The 27,765-nt window shown below is 36.5% G+C and overlaps 1 long non-coding RNA gene across 1 annotated transcript; it reads left to right on the forward strand.

Annotated features, from left to right (window-relative positions):
- Positions 1 to 8,970: 8,970 nt before the first annotated feature.
- Positions 8,971 to 13,383, forward strand: LOC145667555 (uncharacterized). Its single transcript, XR_014127897.1, has 2 exons — positions 8,971 to 9,217; positions 12,698 to 13,383. It is a non-coding gene; the product is annotated as an uncharacterized LOC145667555 (long non-coding RNA).
- The last annotated feature ends 14,382 nt before the right edge of the window (positions 13,384 to 27,765 follow it).

The raw sequence follows: 27,765 nt of genomic DNA on the forward strand, positions 1-27,765 counted from the left end.
TTGACGTACCCTTAAAAAATGTTGCGTTTTCTAAATGACTCTTAAGACCGCTGTCAAGTTCAGCGCTGAAATTAATTATTCCACTAAATACGCATGGCTTTGAAGAAGAGTCTGCTTTATCATGTCCTCTTAAAGCCAGTTTGAAGACGCCACAAAACCGAATTGATGATTATATTGAGCACGTACCTGTTTTGCGTCACTTTTTGATTGTGATTCTCAATGGACCGCCTATAACCAGCATCTAGTTGAGCAGCAATATTCACATTTCCTAGCATAGTGAGATTAAAGTGTTATATATGAGCAGCCAATTTTTTTTTTTTTTTTTTTTTTTTTTTACAAATTTTTTGTGCAAATGTTGGATATCCACAACACCTTTTTTCACTCTATGCATCTTCCCCCGCCCTGAACAACAAACACGGAAAACGAAACAAAGCATTTTTAATTTCACATCCACATAACCACTTATGCTGTTCGTACAAGTTAAGATTAAACTTCCTTGTAAACGTTTGTTTCTGACTTCTAATTACTTGCATTATATTGAGAGTCGGAATTGGCCCTCCGATGTTTTTCACAAGTAGCTTTGCTTCTGAAGTTTTTTTTTGAAAATGGCTCATTCAACAGAGATGTTACAGAATTCATTGTCACTTCATGCATATCAGGGACAGGCACGTAATTATGCAATTACAACAACCATTCCAATGAACAACAAAGACCGGTACGCGTACACACACAGCACTACAAAATACAACCAGATTCGACAATTTAATCGTGAACATACTCCCCTCCAACTCCAAATACATGATTTTTTTTCGGTGTGATTTATTTTACGCCAAAGGAAACCATCCAAATACTCCTTTTAGTAAGAGAGATGCTATCCCCTATTTAAGCAGCCAATGGCGTGGGTGATAGTAGGCGGAAGAGGAAAGTGAAGAAAAACAAGAGTTTCCTACGTTGGATATTGGTCAGTCTACTTGAGGACAGGGATTGCAGTCCCCTTTAAAATCTCACCCCTTCCCCCCATTAACCATCTTTTCTAAAAACTGCTCTCCAATTCTCTCATTCACTCACACACATATGAAAAGGAAAACATTCTCCCTATGCTGCCAAATTTCTACTCATTCAAACACGAATGTACAGTATTAACTATTGACACCCTCAATCTGTCTTAACTCTTCACGGAGTCACCTTTACTGTCCCCATAGTTGCCTTGGCCTTGCTTTGTTGACATAACCAATAGTTATGACCACTTGGCGATCTCGCATTTAGGCAAGGTGCAAGTTTTTATCTCCTCTGTATACGACTTGGAGGAGCGGACCATTCTCCTTCAGGCGAGAACCGTGTCAACTATTATTGCAAGGGGAAAAACGGTGGAGAATTTCCAATTCCAAAGCGTTTTGTCTTGGAAAAGTTGTTTTCGTTGGTAGACTTGCTTGCAAAAGATCTGCAAACATATAGATTACTACGAGGCACTATAAGGATCCTCATACATCGCAACCCCCGCAGTAACCCGCAAGCGGAAAGCTATTAGCCAGCCCCGTTTCAAACATACTTCTTCAAGGAAAGATGATGTTGACAATAAAACGAAAAGTGATTTAGCATAAATAAAAATAATGAAAATATTATAAGGAGGTTTGTACAAACATGCAAACATTAAGAGAAACCGCAACTGCTAAAGAGGTTATCAGAACATTGGTTTAGGAAGTTCTGGCTCATCCATCCTATTCTTCGGACATCACCCCATCGGACTATTACCTGTTATTGGCCATGGATAACAGTTGCGTAAACAGCAGTTCCGAAAACGCGACGATGTAACAAAGGCTGTATCACAATTTTCGGATTCCAGAAAAAAGGATTTTTTAAAAGACATAAGCGTGTCATTGAAGCCAATGATGATTATTTCGAAGACAAGGGAAAAGGAAAGATAAGTAATTTTGAGTAAAACGAGTCTTATATTTTGATATTTTATTATGATATTATATCATAGTTTATTATATGATATAGTTTATTATGATAATCATATACACATGATAATTGACTGAGGTAGTGGAAGCTACTTTACTTTAATAGTATTAAATCATATTCTAGTGCGAAGGAAATATTACCGCCCGATGGAAATATTACAGTTATACTATTTAAGTGAGTACTAAAACTAACTAAAAGTTAACTATTTGTATTACTCCTTATCTGCCTACAAAATTTCATATTTCCAGGTATTCTGGGATTTAAGATTTGCCATTCTGATTTTGAAAACAAAACTTGGTAGTACACAGTTTGGGAATTTCACAGGCACATTATAATAGTGCACCCCTTTGAGCAATAGGCTAACTGCCTACCTAACTTCCACTGGCGAAGCGTAATCCCACAAGTAGGGTAGGCCCGTTAAACTAATAACACAAATAACATTTAATGTATCATAAAATGTTTAAAATTATAGTCAGAATTCTATTTTCTTTTATTTTAAAGAAGTTTCTTAGCTATTTTTCTAACACTGTTTAGAGTTAAATTTATGTGCATGTATACATAGTTCTTTTGTTGTTGTTGCTTATATCTGGTATAAGCAAAAGTAGACGGAAAGTAGTATATTATTATTATTATTATTATTATTATTATTATTATTATTATTATTATTATTATTATTATTATTATTATTATTCAACAAATATTTACATGCAATATGTATTAACGGAATATTCCCATTTAGCTCCACCACAAATATTTTGAAGTGCAGTTCATAGTTTCTTCTGTCAGAGATTTGCAGCGGAGATGAGGGGAATTTCCTCCTCACTTGCTATTTTCATTTCCTGCATATTTGAAAATGGAAGGAGAGAAAAAATATAAGTGCATTCTTACAGTTAACTGTCACATTTCTTGGATAAGCGTTTGTTACTTGTATCTCCCATTTTAAAGTACAGTACTGCATTTACTTCATGCTTCACGTGATACTGCAGTACTAATTAATGCAGCACGTGATAATGACTTCACTAGAAATGTTAATGCTCAGAAGGAACCATTTGAATCAACGCAAGATACTTAATATTGTATTTTATTCAGATACATATTTAAGGGATGGCCTCAGGGATTAAGCAATCACCGAATTTTATCGCAACTTTTTATTGTTTTATATATATTGCAGAATTTTCACATTTCCAGGAATAAAGTTAGCAAAGCTCCTCCCAAAACAAGCAAAGCATCCGGAAACAAAATCGTAAATACCCTATTGATTCTATTAAATGGAAAACTCAACTAAACTTACACAAAATATTATTGATTTATCCTGTACTGTAGCGTTTGGTAAATTTATATATATGTTTAATGTATCAGATTTATATTCTACACGCTATTATAGTCCAGAGCCCATGTAGAAGAAAAACTCTGAATAACTCCTGAGAGTATATACCTAAATTAAACAATTTATCACTAATAGGAACATATAATTGTAAATAGAAACTTCTTACTCTGTGTTAAGGAAACAATTTTATAACAAATTAGCATTGAAAGATGCCTTCAACGCTAAAACTAAACTCCCAAAGGCGAGCCTTCGCACCTCCCCAACAATACGTCCAATCTCTAGCGATAAATAACTTCGCTCCCTGAGCAGCATAGCCCGTAAACCTCTCTAGCGAGCTGATGAGGCTCAGACGGATGGGTCTTCAAATGTTTCCAACCTACTATTTTATTACCGAAAAAATCCGAAATGTTGAAGTATTGACTTTATTTTATAAGAAACCAAAGATAAAATATATAGTAGAAAACAGAGTAGGCCCGGCCTTAGAGCCTCATACTACGCTTCGCCACTGCTAGCTTCATCTCCCTAGGACTTACGGATATTGCTCCCTAGATAAACTAAAGTGGGAAAGACAATTATTTAATTTTTAAATATAAATATACATCAACCTCTAACTCTAACAAGGTCTATGAAAATAAACTTGATATTACCATTACGTACAATATAATAATGTAAATTGTTACTGTTTGGATTAATATCAATTTGTATATATCAGTATAATATTTAATACAAAATTTAACAATATTGTGATCCACAATGCCCCAATATAATTCGTTTATACGTAAAAATTTTGGCACGTAAAGTATTTTATTACACATCAATCTGCTAACTGGTCGTAAGTTACGAGTGAGTTAAAGATTAAATTCAGTTGCATTTGAACACAGCTGAATTCACTTTTGACAGAGTATTGGTTAGGCAATGTAAACGAAATCACGTTTCAAACCCTTTGGCTCGGTTTGACTGCAGTCCAGTTCGGTTTGGGAACGGTTCGGTTCGGTTTGTGAACAGTTTGGTTCGGTTTTGGGAAAGGTTCGGTTCGGTTTGGTTTCGGCTATCCGTTCCAAACCGGTTTAAGTGGCAAACCGAAACCGCGTTTACGTTTTCAGGAACCGTTTACCTCTACCTTCGAATCCACAGTATCCCAGTCTTTAAAATCGCTCTGACCACGCCTGGGACTAATGTCCAATCTACCGTATCAATTACCATGATTTCCTCCAGCTTGGGTACTGGCTGGAGTACTGCTGCCTTCTCCTAGAAACTTCGTCTGTCTACTCCATTTGCACTACTTCGGTAGGGTTGGCCTTTCTGATAGTGAATTACCGCCGACATAGCTTTAAATTTCACTGTAGCACTCAATATCTCCACACACCCGAACATAAGCGTCTTCTTAGTGGTAATCTTTAGTTGGGAGGGGATATGCACAGGGTGATTATAAATGATTCATCGAGTTTGAACGGGATGTATTAAAGATATACAGCACATATAATGACGAATGATATATGAAGATATGCAGAAATTGCCCAAGGTTCATACATACTGTTACAAATGTTCGGTGTTTTATTCTTTCGTCACAAAACACACATCTATGCGGTAGTATAGTTCACCCCACGAGCGCTCTAGCATATCCCTACTAATGGTTGTAAATGTAGCTGTCAGATCGTGAGATCTAGGAGAAAAGCGCTAAGTTATCTTCAGCACATCACCTAATCTAACTTCTTAGAAGTTCTTCGTTCAAAATAAATAGCGGCGCCTTTAATGTTCAATGAGGCGGTGCACAATCAAGTTGGAACATTAAGTTATTGAAGTCCTCCTTCACTTATGGAAACAACCACAACTGTAGCGTATCGAGAAATAGCATACCCCTCACAGTGTTTTTCGCTATGAAAAACGGATATTACACCTTTAATTTAGACGCTGAAGCAAATGCATTCACGTTCGGGAAATCTTGTTTATGTTGCACTGTAGCCTGTGGTTGCTTAGCACACCAGGAATGAAGATTATGGCGATTATTCTAACCACTCGAATGGAAAATTGCTCGTCACTAAACAGCAGAAGATCAACAAAACGATCATCCTCCATAGTTTTCTGCATGGAATCACGAAAGTCATATCATTTATCAAGATCATCTGGTTATAACATTTGCAACAACTGTGTGTGGTAGGGGTTTAGTCACAATTAGGTTTGCTAAATCTTCCAGACGGTTGCGGATATCAAGTTTCGTCCATGTTGATATATGTGGGATATGTACGAAACTTGCCCTAACACGCTCTACTATTTCATCGGATGTGTTTATCTTTACACACACAACCAGTGTCCTTAAATTTATGATAGACCTATACCATCTCGGAATACTTTGGTGATCTGGCTGTGCAGTTACGGAGAAATTACGTATGGTTTCACACCTTCCTGCGTCGAGACATAGGAGGTGATGACGTCATAACTTTAAACAATATATTTTCTGTTATTAGGCCTATGCTTATTATTTTTGACGGGCTTATGTTTGCACGTAAAATATTGATATTTTGCACAAAAATTCAGTCCACCAAGTAGTATTTACCAGATTTTTCAGATTTCTGCGTTAGCAGAAGGCGGATCCAGAGGGACAAAAAGGTAAAAAATGGATAATTTTTTAACCAAAAATCCCTTTTTCACCATTTTTACGCCTCAGCTAAATGATGGAGACATGTAAATGGTACTGTCTGAAAGGCAGTTCTATTCCGAAGAGAATGATGTACGAACCATGATCCTAGGGTAAGTAGGAATGTCTCGGGAAATTTCTAGAAAATATCCTTCTGTATACGGGAATATGGGGTTTGGCGGTATATGTTTTTGGGTCGCATACTTTTGCACCTAGAAGATTGAAATTTTGCACAAACATTCAGTCCAGCGAGTAGTATTTATCAGATCTCTGCGTTAAAACAGAGGGTCCAGAGGGCCAAAAAGTTGAAAAAAGTTATATTTTAACCAAAAAAGAATTTTCTTCGGGATTTTCCCGCATTAGATACATGATGGAGTCATGCGAATGGTACCGTCTGAAAGGCAGTTCTATTTTGAAGAGAATGATTGGCGGATTATAATGTTATGGTAAAAGGGATGTCTCAGGAATTATTTTACCTGAGATCAGGGTCTCTTGCAGTAATCTGCGGCATTGTGGGAATTCATGATAAAATTTCTACCATCCTTACTATTCAAGATAGAAGCTTGAAATTTGGCACACAAATTCAGTCAACCGAATAGTATTTATCAGATTTTTTGATATCTCTACTTTCACAAAGGGTGTTTCAGAGGGGCCCTAAGTGTGAAAAAATTCCCCCCGAAATTTTCCCTTTGACCTAACTTTTCCCCTCTTTTGGTATATGGTATGGGCATGTAAGTGTTACCATTGGAAAGCCTGCTCTATTCTAAAGAGAATGAGATATGAACCATGATCCTAGGATAAATAGTGACGATGCAGTTGCTGCTTGAATGAAAGTCTAAAAAATACCCCAAAAACCAAGATCCTAAAAGGGCTAATGGAAGTCACTATACATTTCTAAAAAAGTCTAACTTTTTCGTAACTAGTCGGATATTTCCGTGTAAATAAGATGGTAACTTGTTCAAGAAAGTACCATGTGTAGTTTTGGATCCCCGCGTATCCTTACTTATAATATCAAAGATCACTGTTCCAGTCCCCAATGTTTCAGATGTCTAGAAATAGACACATAAAATATGTACACTCGTAATAATAGTAATAATGATAATAATAAAGCTTGCTAATCATATAATGTATCTCTTGGTATACTGTGCTGCTTAAGTTGCCTTTGAGACGAGACCAACGCACATGCTTCAAACAATATAAACTTTAATTGTCCGTGAGACAATTCTCAATTTCCTTTTCCCTTTACATTAGTTAATTAATCATTCGCAATCTATAGAGTCTTAGTATATTATTTCAATTCATGAACAAATAAATTATTCAGAAAATGGGGTGGCGCCGGTCCCCCTATCCCCTCAACCAACCTTTTCAAAAACCACATATCTGTGAATCGTGTGAGAAGCTAGTTCAACGGTAGTTTGTGAAACACGATAGCTCAGTGGCACAGTACATATCTCTGATGCATGGGGTCCACAGTTCGATCTTTGGCCAAATTAGTTTGTGGTGGACAAACACAACGTACATGGATTTCCTCGGGGTTCCCCGTTCCCACTCACTACATTAATTTGTTTTTCAAACTTTTTAATAATAATAATAATAATAATAATAATAATAATAATAATAATAATAATAATTCGTTTCGTACGATACATCAATCATCCAAGAGGGAAGTGACCACAACCATATTTGGATCTGATTTTACTATTCTATAATATGAGATAGCCTGGTTCATTTGATTAGTAAGTTTCATGTATTTGTTGATATTCTCCGAATTCATACGGACGAGTACTTTCTTTTTTCACTTTGGGAATATTGTTCGACATTAGAAACAGAATGATCCCCGTTACATGCAGACGCAGTTGTGACGACAGAGTTGTCATATCATCCTCACCAAATCGAGTATTTTCTGTAAAAACAACTTCAGTATGACTGGTAAGCTGGCGCCCTGTAAGTTTGTCGATGAGTTCACTTCCATCTTCTCTTGAATCTTCACCCGAAAAGACGTTAACCCAGAGGCTCAGGATATGTCTTCTACGTCTTTCACGTCATCCAATTCTAAAATTTCAAGAATTTGTTGAAGTAAAAGACCTAACTAAAGGGAAAAACATAATTACCAGTAACAGAAGTTGCAAAAGTCATTTATAATAATAATAATAATAATAATAATAATAATAATAATAATAATAATAATAATAATAATAATAATAATAATAATAATAATAATAATAAAGTGAAAAGAATAAAGTAAGTCAAGTGAAAGCATGTACAAAATATTCTAAATTGATATACCTGCAACATTTTGCTGCACTATCGACGTTTTTACGTACGTACGTAAGAGAGAAAAAAGCTACTTAATCGCCTTGCGTGTTCATACGATCACACTGATGGAAAACTTCAATAACCACAACCCAAATATTTTCAGATGAGCGAAATGTAATCTGTGACAACTTTTGACATCTCTAAAACATAATCCAGCATAAAATAATTTGAAAGGATAATATTTAAGATTGTCTTTTAATACTTACTGCAAGGACGATGCCATTTTTCCTGTATTTCTGGCGAGTTGCGGATAACTGTGCCTCGAGGTTACATTCACGCCGCAATGTGTAATTTGTTTTGTCTGAATAGCGTTACCTGGAACCTTCTCCTACTAGGTAACACATAAAGCGTAAAGAAACCACTAAAACTATGTTACAGAAGGCTTATTTTCATAAATACTAATTGGTGTGTTCATATGATCACGCACTGCGCTAATGGGTTAATCCGACCCCCTGCGGTTCTATTGTTGTATATAATCAAGTCTGAACCTACTAAGCGAATGCGACATATGACATTATACAATCTGAAATTTTTATATTTTATAACTTCGAATGTAATATTCGATTTTTAATTAATGTTTTCTATAACAAGATTAATATATATAAACTTTTTTATTTATTCATTTATTTTCCCCAATACTCGTCAAAACTATTAACGTATGCATGGTAAGAGATATTGTTCTAATCAGGTAAGCCAACAATCTATATTAACTGGTGTAACAATAGTACGACTTGATATTGAAGAAAAACGCATGCTGTAATTTGTTTCTGTGGTACCCTTGTAAATTGTGCACTAGTTTAGTTAGCCTGTTGTTTCAATGAATGAAATTGTCAACGATGTGCCATTACGTTGGATGGGACCACACTGTTGTTCAACAAAACTTTCTTGACCTCACTCTGCATCATGGCTGGCATAGTTACATGTGTTAGAAGCATATTCAAAGCTTCTGTGCCAAATCTCGTTGATGTTAGAAATAGGTATGTTATTGTATCTATTTATTATGAACTGCTCTCTCAAATGTAATCAACACCCAAAGATATTGTATTTAAGTGCCAAGTCACATCAACAAGTCGAATATTCGCATACTAAAAGCTTATTTTCCGTGAATTTTTTAAAAATAGTATGCAGCTTTGATTAGTTCACGTCATAGTTTAATTAGGAAGCCACATCTTAGAGATTGTTTCCTGCGCTATAAAAATAATAAAAGTGAATACAATAATAACAGAAGAAAGTATAAATGTAATTTTTTAATTAATACTTTTGTAAATATGTAAACTGTCGCTGCTCTTTGCATAAAGACAGTGTAACTTGGGTAGAAATGCCGTATTTTGTCGTTTAAGATCGAATTTATAGGAGTTGGAAACAATTCAAATAGGGCGTTAAAATTTAATTAGCAACTCAAACACTTCGAAGTAGAAGTTCTCATGTTCTATTTTCATAAACATTTGACCAATTGGAGATTACTTGAAATTTTGAATACGGCCAGAAAACAATTCTATTAAACCGTGCACCTTGATATGTTGTTGCATCGTTAATAATGTAAAGAGTTACATTCCAGTGTTGGGGCTTAATATAAAAGTGCGGAGTACAGGAAATATGGATTCGTTCTAAAGTAGTACTAAATATTGTTTGAATTACTATTTTACTAGGTTACATTATAGATGCACGTTTTGCATAGTCTCGTTCCTAAGAAAGGGACATTAAACAATAAAAAAAATTAATAATAATAAACCTCCGAATTTCAAATGCTCTGCTATCAAAGTGAAGGAAAATAATTGTCAATTTAAAAAAAAAAAACTCTTGATAGTATTAAAATGAAACCGAGAAACAGAAACTGCAAAATAAAATATACTTTAATTAATTTTAAAATGTGTTTTAATATAGAAATCACCTAACATTGTAAAATGATTACTAACATACGGGAATTAACTTATGAACTTGATTGAAATTGTAATGATTTGTATAAAATTATTAAAAGATGATAAGCAAAATGAGAATTTCGAAAAGTCATTCATAAATCAATTTTCTCATTTTAGAGATATTAAATAAGCAAACTTGCAGTTCGTTTCCGTCACTTACTATGATTATGCCATCTCTAAATAGAGAAAAATTTAGATTTATTATTATTTAAGTATATTATGAAAACAATTACTCTCTCCTTCTCTCTGCATGTCCATTTTCACTCCTATTTGAGAAAAGATACACAATGATTTTTTATCTAAAAATGTTATAGGCTCTTCAATTAAAATACTTTTAAAAGATGATTTTCATGGCTTATCTGTCCTCTAACAATTAATAAATCATTTACTTCACTTACTTATGTATAAGAATATAAGGGAAATCATATACATAATTATTAAAGAAATAAAAATATAGTAAAGGATGTCCCATAAAGAACGCTTGCTTTCAAATGACAGCCATTTCTGTTCTATACAAGTAACCAAGAAAGTTCTGTCGCTTTTTCATTCAGCACTTTCAAATATCCATATGTCACCTAAGATGTACCTGGAAGCAGGGGTAAAAGTGGATGTGAAAAGGTGGGGGACGTAGGTAGGGCATGACGTCACGCCGTTCTCCCTGCCTATCTTTGCTCATTGTAATTTTTTTTCTTAGAAATTGGGGTACGCTATACATATTTTTTCGAGGTGGGGGACGTCTCCCTGCGTTCCCCCTCACTTTTACCCCTGCCTAGAAGGTCAAAAATAGTCCCCATCAGCATCGACGAGCTTCTGTCAACGTTCTGGAAGGCCATGGATTCTATCGCGGTAGAACTTGGTGGATCGTGAAGCAAAGAAGGTATCAAATGAATTTTGCACCTCTACTAGGGATTTGAACTAGCAATTGTCCTCTAAGGTAGTTGTTCAAGGAATGGAACAGATGATAATCAGATGGTGCAATGTCCGGGAACTATGGTAGATTCAATAGTGTTTCCCATTCAAGGCATAGAATAGTGTTCCAGGACATCCAACCACGTGGGGCTTAGCGTTGTCTTGTAACAGGAGGACCATTTGGCGATTCAGAAGTGCTCCAGAGTTCTGAGCTTTTCTTTAACATGGCTCAATTGCTGACAGTACACAGTTGTATTGATGCTCTGACAAGCTTGTAGCAGTTCCAGATGCACGATGCCGTGAGCAGTCTACCAAACACACAGGAGGACCTTCTTCTGATGTAGTGCTGGCTCGGCTGTTTTGGAACCGGTTCATGGGATGCTAACCAATGATGCCAATGATGCTAACCAAATGCGACGAGCGTCGTAGAACTTCATACAGGACCCATTTTTCATCATATAACAACACCCTGTCCAGAAATGGCTCCTGCCTCAAACGAGACAGCAAAAAACACAGGTGTCTGCTCGCGTTGCCTTCTGGCCCGGAGTCAAATCATTTCGGATTCATCGACCCAACTTGTAGTGCTTCCCAAGTTGATGGAGATGCTGCCGAATGATTTCTCCACTCACGCTGAATTGTAGTCCGAGTTCCTCATATGTCTGGCACTGTTCGTCTGGATTGCTGCCTGAAGATCTTCATTTTGTACATGTGTTGGTTTTCCGGCACGTCATGCGTCCTTAAACTTGTTAAACCACCGCTGCACTATCCACGTAGTCACGACGCCCTCAGCTAAGGCCTGGCATATCTTCCGCTCCGCTGCAGCGGCGTTTGAACCCAGTTTGAACTCGTACAGCATACACGCCCCTATAATGCTCTGTGGAGGTCTTTACGCACGTTCACGGTGTGACTGAGCTGCCACAACCAGGTAGTATGTTGAATATACTCACAGCAACAACTGATCTTCCTCTTATCTCCATTTGCTGTCAACTCATGGTGTGAGGGACAATTGAACACAGACCTCCACAATAAGCGACAGAACGTTTTTGGTTACCTTTATATTAAGTTGACAGCACTGAATGTTACACGATTTTCATCTGTTGTCTTTATAATTAGTAGTCATGGAGCGCCGAATAGCTCATGATCGTCATATGTTTTCAGTGGCGTATTTACGATTTTGTTTCGGGAGGGGCTTTGCTAACTTTTGGGGGGGGCTTTGCTTGGAAATGTGAAAATTCTGCAAGATATTTCATTTACTTTACTATAATAAGTAAGATTTCGGGGGGGGGAGCTTAAGCCCGGAAGCCACCCCCCTAAATACGCCACTGTATGTTTTATGTACGAGTAGGAATAGAGCGCTTCACGAAAGAACAGCGTGTTGTCATAGTGAAAGCTTATTATAAACGTTGTGAGCGCTCTATTCCTACTTGTACAGGAAACAGATGACGATCATGTTCTATTTGACGCTCCGTGATTACTAATCACAAAGACAACAAATGAATCATATAACGTTCAGTGCTGCCAACTTACTAGAACAGAAATGGAAGGCATTTCAACAGTTGGGTTCTTTGTGGGATACCCTTTACATTGAAGTATGTTCTTAGATTAAAATAATCGTCACTGTTTTTTCAGGCTTTGATGCTGGTCTTCATGTGGGGAACTAGACAAATACAAATTAAATAATTATGCAGCAGTATATACACAGGAAGTGAACTGATAATATGTAAGAAATGATTTAGAGCAAGGACAGAGTAATAATCGTAGCGTGTGACATTTGATTATGAAATTCTTTTTGTGGAAGTAAAAAAAAAAAAAAAAAAAAAATGGAGACATATATGGATTCATATTTGAAACAGTGCGCTCAACAAGGATCACAACTTCATACTATTGAAGTTTTCATATTGCTTGTGATTATTCTATGGGTGATAACAGAATCTCTTGCATCATTTTTTAAGTCCATCTTACTGTTACCTATTTTTATAATTCAGCTCTTAATTAAATCGCCAAGGTATCTGGTCACACTGTTTCTCAGTTCTGTAACACTGGTTTTCTGCGTTCTCTGGACATTGCTGAAGATATTATTATTTTTATTTCTGCTGTTGATTAAAGTAGTCAGCGCTTCAATTGGAATTCCAGAAAAATACCTGAAGTCCATTTTAATTGTGTGTGGAACTTGCCTGTTTTTCCTTACTCTTATAGTGATTCTGAAAGATTATAAAATAGATTCCATTAGCGCCCTTTCAAATCTTAGATTTTTTGAAGTTTAGAATTAAGCAAGTATGATAAAATTGAATCAAATAAATATATTTTAAATGGAACGTTTCCCGTTTAAATTTCAAATATTATTAATAGTCTATAAGCAAACTGGTATAATCTAGTAACAAGCACAATAAGCTTAACTCAATATTTTTCGAAGAGTTTCTTTCTGCTCTTATAGTTATTCTATGCGCCTTCTGAACGGGAGACCCATCTTCAAATTTCGAGCAGTGTCTATGGGTTCGGATTCCATCATAAGCTATAGTCCGTGTCTCACACAGTCAGTGACGTAAATAAGGGGGGGAGGTCAAACGGGGCTTATGCCCAGGGCGTCGGATTTAGGGGGCGAAAAATTGGGCAAATATTTATTTTCACTATAAGGCAAGGAAAGGAGTTTTAGTAATTAAATATCATAAGAAGTTACCTCAGAAACTTAACAGGAACAACAACGACTCTCCAACCTTAGGATCATATCCATACAGCATAAGTTAGCTTCAAAACTATCTTTTGATGACATTGTAAAAACCTTTACAGCAAAAGGGGCCCACAAAGTTAAATTTTAGTTCCAGCTTTTTGAATTTTAATTTAACTTACATCGATTTAAGAGATTTGCAAAATGTCCAAGCATAATATTCGAGAGAACAGTTTGACTGTTCGTCATAATTAAATATTCTTTTCTAAAGCAGCAGACTGTTGATCCATTCAACATATATGCACATCTCGATATAATTAAAGAAAAATAACACTGTGATTTGCAGTTACAGTAGAGCGTCGATTATCCGAAGTAATTGGGGGACATGGGTGTTCGGAAAACTGGTTTGTTCGGATAATCGAACTGTACATGTTTATTTGCGAAAAAGAAGTACTGTACAGTAAATTTATTCATAAAAAGAAGTGTGCTGATTGTTGAAACACAGCGACTGGCGGCTTGGCAGGTCAGCAGCGCCTTATGAAGGCCCCATTAGAAGCAATGTTCCGCCAGCGGTGGCTCAGTGCGGCGACTACTGTGGGAAACTTGGTTTGGGAGTGAGGGGGATGATGGACGGTAGGGTGGGAGAGTAACAGGTGCGAGCGAGTACACAGTTCGGTTAAGCGGTCGTTCGGTTGACCGACGTTCGGATAATCGATGCTCTACTGTATTATGATAAGACTATAAGAATATGTTAAGCATGCTACTCTCAGATTATTTGGCAATCAAATACTAATTAGTTTGCTGTTTTATCTTGTACTAAAAATTAAATTATGAACTGCAATTTTGAAACCAAGCTTTACCACTTGAAGAAAAAGTGGTATAGGAGAATTACTGTGTGATGCCAACAACAGCTGTGTAACCGGGGAGCGTTTTGGTTTGGTTGGTATGGGCGGCGGGAGGGGGGACTTAAAGTGAGTTCTTGCCCCGGGCGACAACTAGCCTAGTTGCGTCGCTGCATACGGTCACTGTACTCGAAGCGATTAAACTTCAAAAACCAAAACAAACTAATCAGTGTTACTAGAACAATATCCGAAGTTAGTAGTATTCGATCACCTTGACGAAAATGAGCTCATTTAACCCCAAACTTGACAATCACACCATATACGTGTCTAAAGGGTATATTGGCCACCTTACATTCCTCCTATTTGATGTGGGTAATCTGAGCTTCTTGACATCTTCCCAGAAATTGACAGAGTACCTTGTAAATTTTGACAGAAGCATATCCTAAATTCGATATTATCATAATATATGTTCTTTCTTACAATAGCGTGCTTCAGTAAGCTTATCTAATTTCAATATTATGCTTACTATTGTGACATTGATGGTGTTTAAAAAAATCTGTTAAGAAAAAACACTTCTCAGCACAACCTTTTTATTACAATTATTATTATAAAGTTACAAAACTCGAACGTGCCATATGAAACAATTAATATATATTTTTATATCTTAATATTCATGAATAGCATCTCAAGCCTTAAAATATTGCAATTTTAAAATGCAAGAATGTAAAGCAGAATCCTAACAACTTTCTTTTTCTTTAAACGTGCATCTTCACTTTTCAAAACATTTTGTGCCCTCAGCATTCACTCCCCCTCTTGCCTACTGATATCCAAAGTATATTCTTTTTCCATTGAATGGAAAGAAAATCGAATTAGCGTTCACGGACGATGAGGCATCAAAGCACGTAATAAATTGGATTAGAAATATCTGGCCTAAACACTTGCCTGATTATTCACTCAGCTTTGAATTTAGACAATATTTTAAACAACTTTGTTTCTACAAAACGGTGGAGCGGTGTCTGTATTATGTCACACGTGTGCTTCTTAGAAATATTTTGGCATTGTATTTGAAAAGACTATTGAAGAATCATATGGAAGTACGCTGGCTTTCATTCATAGGTAGTGTTTCTTATGAGACGAGACGAGACGATAAATACGGTTTTCTCGTCTCGTAAATTTTGTAGAGCTCTTGTGTCGTGTATATTCTCAAAGGACATTCTCGGTGTTCTCCCGCTTCCTCCCACTTTTTTCACTTCATTCATTTCTTATCGTTATCGTCTTGTTTAGCCCACACGGCATAATCGTGGGACGTAAAACTCAAAGATTTCATTTCATTTTTGACTTTTGGAAGTAGTCTTGGTAGTGTAATAATCACCTAGGATTAGGACAATATGCACTGGAAGAATGAAAAAAATTATAGAAACTTTACTTCTAATATTAAACAAAATAAACCTGTTTTTTCCTACAAGTCAACAAGAAACCGTTGGAAAAGTTTCCGTGGCTGAATTAAGACACGGAACACAAGCTAAAAATTAACTTCCTAAGTAAAATTTAGTTACAGAAAGTAGCTCGTGACCTGAAAACCAAGAACAGCAAGCAGTATTTAAACTTCGGGCTTTGAGGTCACAAGGGTCATTCTCGAATAGTAGGCAAAGGTCTGCACGTTCGCCGACGAATTCTTGATTAACAGGCTGCCTCGATTTCGGAAGAGAGGTCCTGAGTTCAAGCCAGTTCTATCCAGTTCCATAAGCCACGCAAAGAGGTTTGCTGTGGGCTACCACTAATGCTATCCTTGGAAGTCAAAAATTCGATCCCGACTCCGTAGCCACACAAAGAGGTTTGTTGTGGGCTTGGAATCTGATCGCTGTTCTAGGCTTGGAAGACGAAGAAGTGATGCATCTAGTGATCTATAGTGCCCATAATTAGTACGTGATTATCGTGTGGTATGAATATAAGACCAGAAGCTGACTTCCAAGACGAGGCCGAAACATGTAAGTAGCCAGTAAGGAATTCAATGCATAAATGATAAATTCACTCTTAAGGCAGTTCTAAGCGATACAACCCAAGGCTTATCTTATGCCTGGCGTATTATTTCAAATCACCTTGCTGATATAATGATTTTCTTTTTAGGTCAGACAGAATCTATATTATTTAATTAAACTCCATTAAACTAACTTTTATCTCACACAGAGTTTGACCCTGGTTTAGGAGATAAGCAGTAGTGACCAATAAATTCCCTTTTGTTGTATGTATAGCTTATGTAAATAAACAATCATCATCATTATATGTTTTCTCTCTTATTCCATTTTGCAATTCTTAAATAAGTTTAACGAAAGGTTATAAGAACAAACAGCATTATATTAGCAAAGCTTCACCAAGTAGTTTGTAAAATAATTACGTCCTTATTTATGAGGGAGTTGCAGGGGCTTATCGCCCAGCCTCGTTAGGAAGAAGAAGAATAGACGGTTTATTGCACTGCAGATAGCATACCCAACAGGAGAATCGAATCAGGTGACACTATCACTGCACTTTTTTTTTCTTTCTTTTTTTTTTAATGCTCAGATCCGCCTCTTCAGTTTCGGCATCTGAAGACTTTACCGAAACGGGCTATCATCATCGCATTTTATTTTTCTTCAGCCTTTTTAATCATCCTTTATTTGCGATAATTGGAAGGAAAAAGGGAACAAGGAAAAGGGTGGGAAGGACGAGACCACAACACTTAACATTCAACAACAATCAACAACAAACAAAACAAAACAAAATTTCAAAAACAAAAAAAAAAAACGCAAAGAAAAACAAAAAGAACTTGAGCTGTCTAATCAATATTAAGTAACTGACAAGAATTTAATTACTATATAATTTCTACCTAATTTTATTATCATATTATTTAACAAAATTTGATTGCTATCTAGCTAAACCTAAATTGTCATGTATATTAAGTTGACAATTGTTAATACAGTAGAGCGTCGATTATCCGAAGTAATTGGGGGACATGGGTGTTCGGAAAACTGGTTTGTTCGGATCGAACTGTACTGTACTGTACTGTACTGTACTTCTACAGCCAGTGCCAAACAGACAGAAGTGTGCTGATTGTTGAAACACAGCGACTGGCGGCTTGGCCGGTGAGCAGCGCCTTATGAAGGCCCCATTAGAAGCAATGTTCCGCCAGCGGTGGCTCAGTGCGGCGACTACTGTGGGAAACTTGGTTTGGGAGTGAGGGGGATGATGGATGGTAGGGTGGGAGAGTAACAGGTGCGAGCGAGTACACAGTTCGGTTAAGCGGTCGTTCGGTTGACCGACGTTCGGATAATCGACGCTCTACTGTATTTCCAAAACCTACATTTTCTAATTTCGTCTTATTGATTTTAAGAGTTCATTAAAATAACACGAAAAATTTTCCTGTGCTCTGATCTCGTCAGATAATTACGGTGTCTGCTTACTGCTGATTCTCTTCCTAATCTTGGTTTCTCACCTAAATGATTTTCGCCTGTCTGTGTGTTCCTCTCCTGTGTCACGGTTTCCCCTGTGTGGTTAATAATCACTAGAGAGCGGATTTTAAGGTGCAGCACCTTTTCTAAAAATGAAATTGTTATAACAACCAAAGTTCAAAATATGTATTTCCGGGCATAAAAGAAACGGAAATGAACCCACTTTGTTGAACCTTCGTGAATGTTGCACCTTTCTTGCTAGATTAATAAAATTTCCCTTTTTTGTACTTCTTTTAACCTTCAGCACCTTTATTGTTCCTTTTTTCTCTCTTTTTTAAACTTTGGACAGAACAGTATGTTTATTTTCAATCTAGTTTACACATAACATTCCACAAATTTAGATGCAGTCTTGACTTATTTGCTAGGAATAAATTTGAACTAAAACTGGACGTAGAAACCTTTGCAACATCAACTGACCTTCCTATTCATGTGGTTACAAGATATGAACCACTGGTTTCCGTTGATGTCGAAAGAAGTTTCTCTACGTACAAGGCTCTCCTGAGCTCCAAGCGACAGAAACTAATATTCGAAAACATAAAAATGATAGAATGTTATGCATAATCAAGTATGACCAGATTCTGAAAACCCAGTAGTATGTAACGGTTTCTCAAGCCACAATATTGCTAAATCAAACTTTTTTCTTTATACAGAGTTGGTTTAAACCACAATTTTATTACAACAATGTTGAATGTTGTACAAGTTTGCAATTAAATAAAACAATTTTGCAATTTATGTCCAATGTTTAAAGCCAAGATTTTAAAAATATTTGCTGGTGTAATGAATAAAGAATGTTCATGTAACTGTATACTATAGCACTTAATAAAGATATCCTATTAGCACCTTTTTTACACCTTTTCGAATAACTTTTCCGCTCCTTTCAATCCCCTTTTTCCTACCACATTTTTGCACCTTAAAATCCAATCCCTAATAATCACTATATACACATCATTTCACTAGACACTACACTACACATCACTTCACTAAACACACCACTTTGCTATAATGCACTCAAGTGTCATATCGATAAAGCTGGTTTACTGATTTTTTTAAAAAAAATATGATTATGGCTGTATTTGTTAATGTAGCTGTATTATTCATTGATCTCGGTTCATCCTGCACATCAGAAACGGACCGTGAGTATCAACATGAGGCCCAGGACCCACTTGGAGCACATAGTACGGGTCCTGGTCAGTTGTATCCCGCCGCCGCGTACACACGGACCGAAAGTCGCACGATACTCTATCACTGTACTACCACACTGACACTAATAAGAATAGTAATATTCTAAGACAAGAACCATTGTCTTGTTCTATGGCTCCCCGGCGGGGAATGGAACCCCGGTCTCACGCTGTGGGCTAGTGCGTGATTATCGTATCTGGCGATTTGCCGGATCCGTTTCCGGCAGTTTGCCGGATGAAAAGTGTACTCTTTCATATTATCCGGCGTTTTGCCGTGGATGAAAAATATGCGAGCAGGATTGCTTTGCAACTAAAGAAACAAAACCTTGTGACTCTAGTCGTATTGTGGTGGTTGCAATTGACAGATGCAAAAAGTGTCTTTACTCGCCTTGTTAAGATAGACAGAAAAAAAGTCAGAGACACATATGGGTTCACCCTTTTTTAGAGAAGTGTTAACTTGAAGGAGATTTTTCTATACTGTTTCCACAATCGATAGACTTGAGCAAAATAGCGGCCAGGTTTTGGATATTTAAAATACAATCCCGGTATTCACCTGTTGTGATTGGGAAAACCAGGATAAAGTCCTTTTAGGATAGTCGGTGGTAGAGATCTATCCCAGAATCCAGTGGCGGATCTAGAAGGTAAAATCTGGGAGGCTGCCAGATCCCAGACTATGAAAAGTATATCATGAGTTTACTATAAAGTTTCAAAAATATATAAATAATAGCTTAAATTATTTTCGTCACCCTGAAAACTGGTGGGGCCTAGACCCCCGGCCCCGGGCTAGATCCGCCACTGCCAGAATCCCAAGTCAACACAACCACTGAGCCCAAGGCTAATCTGTAGGCATTAATAATAATAATAATAATAATAATAATAATAATAATAATAATAATAATAATAATAATAATAATAATAATAATAATAATAATTATTATTATTATTATTATTATTATTATTATTATTATTATTATTATTATTATTATTATAGTATTTCGGGTTTATTCTTTTATTTTAAGCGTTCCGATTATTGACTCAAGTATCTTTAAAGCACTGCTCTAGTCCCTGTATTCAAAGGACTATTCAAGAAATTACAACCATAGAAGTGTTAAAGATAATTATAAAATATATATGGTCCGGTATATTTATCAAATATCACATCATGAATTCTCTATTGCTTTGCGAAAGTACATAAAGGTATTATTATTAAATATATAATATTGCTGAAATATTAAACAGTGTATATTTATATTTTGGGGCACCACAAATTTATAGAATTACAATCTCATTTGTCCAGTGCTACCCGACATTTATTTCTCCCAATCTTCTATTACATAGAAAAAAAAAACATTTATATTGATTTGGACTCTTTAATCAACGACTTATGGATTCGACACTCCGGTAGTATCGGTGGTTTTCGATTATTTTCACATGTCATCTTTTCCCATGTATTGTATGTAACAAGTTTGGTTAAAGTTACTCCAGGTGTACTGGACTAGAACATAACCACATGCACAAACACACTCCACACACACAAACACACACATATGCTGTATATACGTAAAACACACACATCCATATTATCGCAGCCACTCTCTACTCTTTCCTGGCAACACTTGCTTTCTCCACCAACATCCATCCAGCAGTTTGCCGCGTACATGTGAAGAGCTTCATTGCTTGTAATGTCCCGCTTGGCTATACACGGCAATCTGCCGAGCCGGATTCTAGCAGGGAGATCCGGCTGTTTTTGCTCGCCGGATAAATGTCCGGCAACCGCCGCACATATGTGAAGAGCTTCATTGCTTGCAATGTCTTTCTACCTTGTCCGTCAATTCGCCGAGACGGATCCGGCAAATCGCCGGATAATGTGAAAGGGCGGTAAGACCAGAAGCTGACTTCCAAGACGAGGCCGAAACATGTAAGTAGCCAGTAATGGAATTCAATGCATATATGATGAATTCACTCTTAAGGCAGTTCTAAGCGATATAGCCCAAGGCTTATCTTATGCCTGATGTATTATTTCAAATCACCTTGCTGATATAATGATTTTCTTTATAGGTCAGACAGAATCTATATTAATTAAACTCTATTAAACTAACTTTTATGACACACAGAGTTTGACCCTGGTTTAGCAGATAAGCATTAGTGACCAACAAATTCCCTTTTATTGTATATATAGCTTATGTAAATAAACAACCATCATCATTATATGTTTTCTCTCTTATTCCATTTTGCAATTCTTAAATAAGTTTAACGAAAGGTTATAAGAACAAACAGCATTATATTAGCAAAGCTTCACCAAGTAGTTTGTAAAATAATTACGTCCTTATTTATGATAGAGTTGCAGGGCTTAACGCGCAGCCTCGTTAGGAAGAAGAAACATATACGGTTTATTGCATTGCAGATAGCATATCCTACAGGGGAATCGAATCATAGGTCACACTCTATCACTGTACTACCACACTGACACTAATAAGAATAGTAATATTCTAAGACAAGAACCATTGTCTTGTTCTAGTAGAATTTTGCACTTTGTAATGGGACATTAAAATGCTACGAGGGTCACTAGGAAAGTTTTGAGTTACGCATTGTTGTTGCACAGTATTTGAATTCCAACAATTGCGTTTGGTAGTGGTATCCAGAACAAAGAAGCGAAGCAAGTTTCAACTCGCCTCGCTTATCGGCATGGCCATATCGCCTTCACTTGTTTGTTGATGTGAGCAGTATTCGGCTGTCTAGAATGAAGCTCGAAAGGGAACATTTTCGGGCAATGATCCTTTCCGATTTCAAAAGTGGTTTGAACGACACACAAATCCTTGACCGTTTGCAGGGGGCATTTGGGAACCTTGCTCCTTCCCGTGCTACAACTTTTCGGTGGTTTGGTGAATTCAGAAGAGGCTGGACATCGCTTAAAGATGAAGAGAGAGCTGGACGTCCGGCAACAGCTGTGTTAGATGAAAACATTGCCGCTGTGGAACAAATGATTCGAGAAAATCCTCGAACAACTTTCAAGGACATTGAGTGTGCAGTGAACATTGGATCGCCAGCAGTAACAAAAATTCTTCATGATCATCTTCGGCTCAGGAAGGTTTCATCTCGTTGGGTGCCTCACACTTCGACTGAACAGCAGAAGCGCATGCGTGTGGAATGGTGTGAAGAAATGCTTGCAAGATTTGATGGAGGCAATTCTCGACGCGTCTCTGACATTGTTACTGGTGATGAGACTTGGATCTATCAATTTGACCTGATAATAAACGCCAGTCTACAGTTTGGATCTTTCCACGAAAGTGAAGCGACCGCGAAGTGTGGGGAAGAAGATGGTCGCAACTTTCTTCTCCAAATCTGGCCACGTTGCAACTGTTCCACTTGAAGAACAAAGGACCGTTACTGCTCAGTGATACACCACTCTTTGCCTAACAAAAGTGTTCCAGAAGCTTCGGGAACGGCGTCCAAGAACTGAATTGCGTGGGATCCAGCTTCATCATGACAACGCGTCCGCACACACGGTCAACATCACATTTTTCTTTTTTTAGAATCTACGGAGGTCAAACTTATGACTCATCCGCCGTATAGCCCTACCTGGCCCCGTGTGATTCTTTTCTGTTCCCCAGGATCAAAGATCGCATGCGTGGGAAGAGATTTTGCAGCCCTGAAGAAGCTGTAGTGGCTTACGAGAATGAACTTTCAACACTTGAAGGAAAGGACTGGCAACACTGCTTCCAAAAGTGGTTTTCGAGGATGCAAAAGTGTGTACAGTGTAATGGCGAATACTTTGAGAAAATGTAAGTGTTAAATTGATTTTAAGTATGTAAGTTATTTCACATCTCTAAACTTTCGTAGTGACCCTCGTATATAGGGATAACTGTTGAATAATTAGAGTAATTACAAAAAGACATTTTACGCAAATTCTTTAATCAATGTTCATATCGGAACGAACAAAAAGTCATCACAGCACATCAAAACTACTAGTAACTGATTTCAACAAGACAAATGTTTAGGAGTACATATGAAATGCAAAGATAGTGATTAAACTTCTGACTTTTTACGGGTACAAGTATTCTTGTTCACCTCAACCATAGATTGGTGAGCAACATGGAAATTTTAAAACTTTTCTCTCGCTTATGAGAGCTGTTTTATACTTTGATAAGGTTTCTTCTTCGTAATTGCATCTAGATATTCTATCCTTGGTCTTCCTCTTCCTGGTTTACCTTCTCCCTTTCCCTCTAACAGCACGGTGATCCAATCGGAATGCCAAATAAGATGGCCAAGCATGCTGTTTCTTCTTTTCCCTATTATCTTTATGATCTGTCGTCTTTCATTAGCTTCCTGTAGTAGACCTACGTCTTCGTTCCTTTTCCTTTCGGTCCATGATATGCGCAGCATTCTGCGCCAACACCACATTTCAAATGCTTCCAGCTTGGATATTTCAGCTACAGGTACAAGTAATGTAACAGAAATAATAATATAGAACTGACCAAAACATTCTATAAAAATTAATTCATGTGGGAAGTAGGCTGCCTTACTTTCTAACATGCAAATCATTTTCTTAATAAAAAAAATTGAAAACTAAATAAATAGTTTAAGTAATTAAAGCATTCCTCGGAATAACTCCGTCTGATACATTTTAACGAAACCAATAAAAACAAAGAAAACTTCTGTATGCTTCACTGTTGCCACACTTGGTACAATTGTACCAAATTTAGCCCTTTTTGTCATTCATCGGCCCGTTGGTACCACGCTGGCATTTTCAGCCCCTTTTATGAAAAAGTTGGTACAATTCTACCCAATTCAGCACCATTTAACAAATACTTGTCACATTTTCGAAAGAGTCGGTAAGATTTCACTTACTTATACTGTGTGTTGGACTCTTTAAAAAATGCTGTTGAACTTGTATCCTGTGGCGTTGCACCGCTTAACTAGGAACTTTGTATGGAAAATTCGTAATTCGAACTATACTGGGATACAAATGACGTTAGTTGGGCGCATGAGCGCCACGTATGAAGGAGACGAGAAGGAAGCAGTGTGGTGGAAATATTGGGCCTTATGCAGAGTCGTTTTGATGCGTGATTATTGCCATACTAAAGAGTTCGACTAACATGTTTCCTGCAGTAGTCTGGACTTTATTATGCGGATTATCATACTTCAAAACAACTCTGCATATGGCGGGTAATCTTCAAATCCTTAAAAAAATAAAAAAATAAAAAATAAAAAAATAAAAAATAAACACGTCGAATCGTGTTGAGTATTCTGAAGAAGACCAGTGTGTGCTTAAGTAAGTGTATAATTTATGTCATTGGAAAGATTCTACACCAAAAGATAATAGCACGAAAAATACATTGACATAATTGCTGGTTTAGAGGGCTAAGTTGTTTATTAGTGACGCCATTTTGACGAATATGAAGATATCCGAACATTTCTGGGTTTTATAGATCTATATCGACACGTTATTTTGTGCTCTTGGAAGAGGGGGGGGGGTTGTTTCAGAACATTACCTCTTTCAGTTTCGTGTTATAGAGCCATGTATTACACTGGTATAAAATTCAGCCCTTTTTGTTTCAATTTGGTACTATTTTTCAGCCCACTTCAGAGCTAGGACTGTGGCAACACTGGTATGCTTCCTTACATAATAATACTCCGGTCAGAGTTTGTGAGTGTACTAGTGTTATATTTTGGGAATGGAGAAATTAGCCTTTTAGTATGTCAGTGATGTTCTATACAACATGATTCCACTGGTAAGTAAGTAAATTACAAAATGTGTCATACAGCATTATTCAGGGCAATGCTTCAATTTAATATTTCAAGCTTAATCCATTAAATCACGTAATGACATACAAACAATGACATAACTCCAGGCATTCATTATTTCTTGTCTGTAAACTAACACAACAATACATTAAATATTCAGAATGCACTATGCTTTCAGAATATGTTAAATTATATAGAAAATTGGGTATGATTATGATATGATTAAACTGAAAGATCTAGATTTAATCATATTTATAATTGGAATCTACAGTATTTTGTAATGATTTGTGAATCTTTAAATGTTAATTAATGTTCTTCTGTTGCATTTACAATCACTTTATAATTAATTTATATCTCTTATGCTATGAATAATGTAACACTAGAAACAGTTTTTTTTTTTTTTTTTTTTGAAATGTAAGACTTAGTAAACTAGTATTGCCCACAAGACTCGTGAAATTTCTAGTTTTGTCACTTATTTTAAAATGTACTTCTTATCTCGTCAACATATTTTAATCGCTAGCTAAAGCTCTCGTTGAGTTCTTTTAAACATGCATTTATACTTTTTCAAAACATTTTCTGCCTTCAACGGTTTTCATACTAAATTTTCAAGACGAGAGGTAATACAAAACGTCTTTTTCTTGACGATGTGTACATTAAATATAAAAATTAAAGAACATGCATGATATGGTAGATATTTTTACATAAACTTACTAGTAAATTCGGTTTCTATGCTCCCAAAAACTGTGTATAAGAGCGTCAGCAGCTTTCTATTTACTATTTTTCAGATTAAGTGTTCATAAATTGACTTCTTTAAGAAGAAAGTTATTTTTATGAGTCATTAAATGAAATTGACTTTTAATTGATTTGCATCCTATTACACACTGTTAAAAATGCTTTCTTAAATTCCACAAAATAAAAATCCTCGTATTTGAGAACATCCATTTCTTACCTGCACCGAGTAATAACTAACTAACTCTATGGCCTATGGAACCCGGAGGTACGCCGCGTTCACAAGTTTTCCACTGACTTCTATCCTTAGCCAATTGGATCCAGTTTCTACTTTGTATTCCAATCTCTGCGAGATCCATCTTAATATTGTCCTCCCATCTGCGCCTAGGTCTACCTAATGGTCGTTTTCCGATTGGTCTTCCAGTCAAGACTTTGAAAGCGTTCCTACTTTCTTCCATTCTAGCTACACGACCTGCCCACCTAAGCCTCCTAGACTTGACGACTCTGTTGGGTAAACCGTATAAATTATGTAGCTCCTTGTTATGAAGTTTCCGCCATTCCCCATTCCCGTTCTTCTTGGGTCCGAATATTCGTCTGAGCATCTTGATTTCAAATACTTTCAGTCTATGTTCTTCCCTCAGAATAAGCGACCATGTTTCACAACCATACAGAAAAACAGGCATGATTATCGTTTTATATATTTTAAGCTTCAAATTCCTCTACAGAATTCGCGACGACAAGAGATGTTGAACCGAATAGTAACACGAATTCCCTGCTTTTAGTTGACATTTAACTTCTTCGTGAATATGACTTTCGTCCATTAATATTGATCCTAAATATTTGAGAGTGACCACTTCATCAAAAGTATTATTTAATATTTTAACGCATCCATAATTTGTCGTATTACGGTTCCGACGCAATTTCATGTATTTAGTTTTCTCTGCATTTACTTCTAAACCCATGTCCCTGCAAGCGTTTAATAAGATATCTGCATTTCTTTCTATTGTTCTCCTATCATCACTTCTTAAATTTATATCATCAGCATATGCCATAACCTGGGGAATACTGTTCAACTCTAGGCCCTGCTTGCTATCTTTGATTTTCCTTATAGCGTATTCCAGCACAAAATTAAATAATAATGGCGACAACGCATCTCCTTGTTTCAGGCCATTTTCGACGTAAAAACTCGTGGATAAAAATTTTCCTACCCGGACTTTACTTTGGGATTCATTTAAACATATCTTAATTAATCTAATTAGCTTTCTCGGTATTCCAAGTTCTGTAAGAACGTTGTATAATGTTTCTCTCCTAACTGAGTCGTACGCCTTTCTCAAATCAATAAATAGTTGATGTACTGGGGTATTGTATTCCCACTTTTTTTTCGAGTATTTGGCGAATGTAAATATTTGATCGATAGTTGATTGGTTTCGTCTAAATCCGCACTGATAATCTCCAATAATTTCATTTGCGTATGGGGTCAATCTTGCTAATAGAATATTTGAAAGGATTTTATAATATGTTGACAGAAGAGAAATGACTCGATAATTATTACAGTCAGTTTTGTCGCCTTTCTTGTGAATTGTAACAATGATTGATTCTTTCCACTCTTGTGGCAATTCTTCCTTGTTCCAGATAATGAGAATGAGTTTGTGTATCTTGTTCCACAATTTTTCGCCTCCAGCTAAAACTAACTCAGCCTTAATTTCATCTACACCCGGAGATTTGTGTTTCTTTAATTTCTTTATAGCGGTACCTACTTCTATTCAGTTGGGTTCTGGAATATACAGTTCTGCGGTGTATATCTCCTTTTCTCCACACACATTAGTTTTTGGCTGCTTGTTAAGCAAATCATCAAAGAAGTCTTTCCATCTATTTAAGATGCTATCCGTATCAGTGAGAACTGTTCCGTCAGATGTCTGTAATATATAAGCACGAGGTTGATAGCCTTTTTAAAATTCATTGATCCCCTTATACATGTCCCGAATGTTTTTATTTTTACTATTATCTTCAAGTTCCTTAATTTTAGCTTTCAAAAAATCGCGTTTCTCTGTTC

This window comes from Thermobia domestica, chromosome 1 (assembly GCF_964235325.1).
Source record: "Thermobia domestica chromosome 1, izTheDome1.hap1.1, whole genome shotgun sequence".
NCBI lineage: Eukaryota > Metazoa > Arthropoda > Insecta > Zygentoma > Lepismatidae > Thermobia > Thermobia domestica.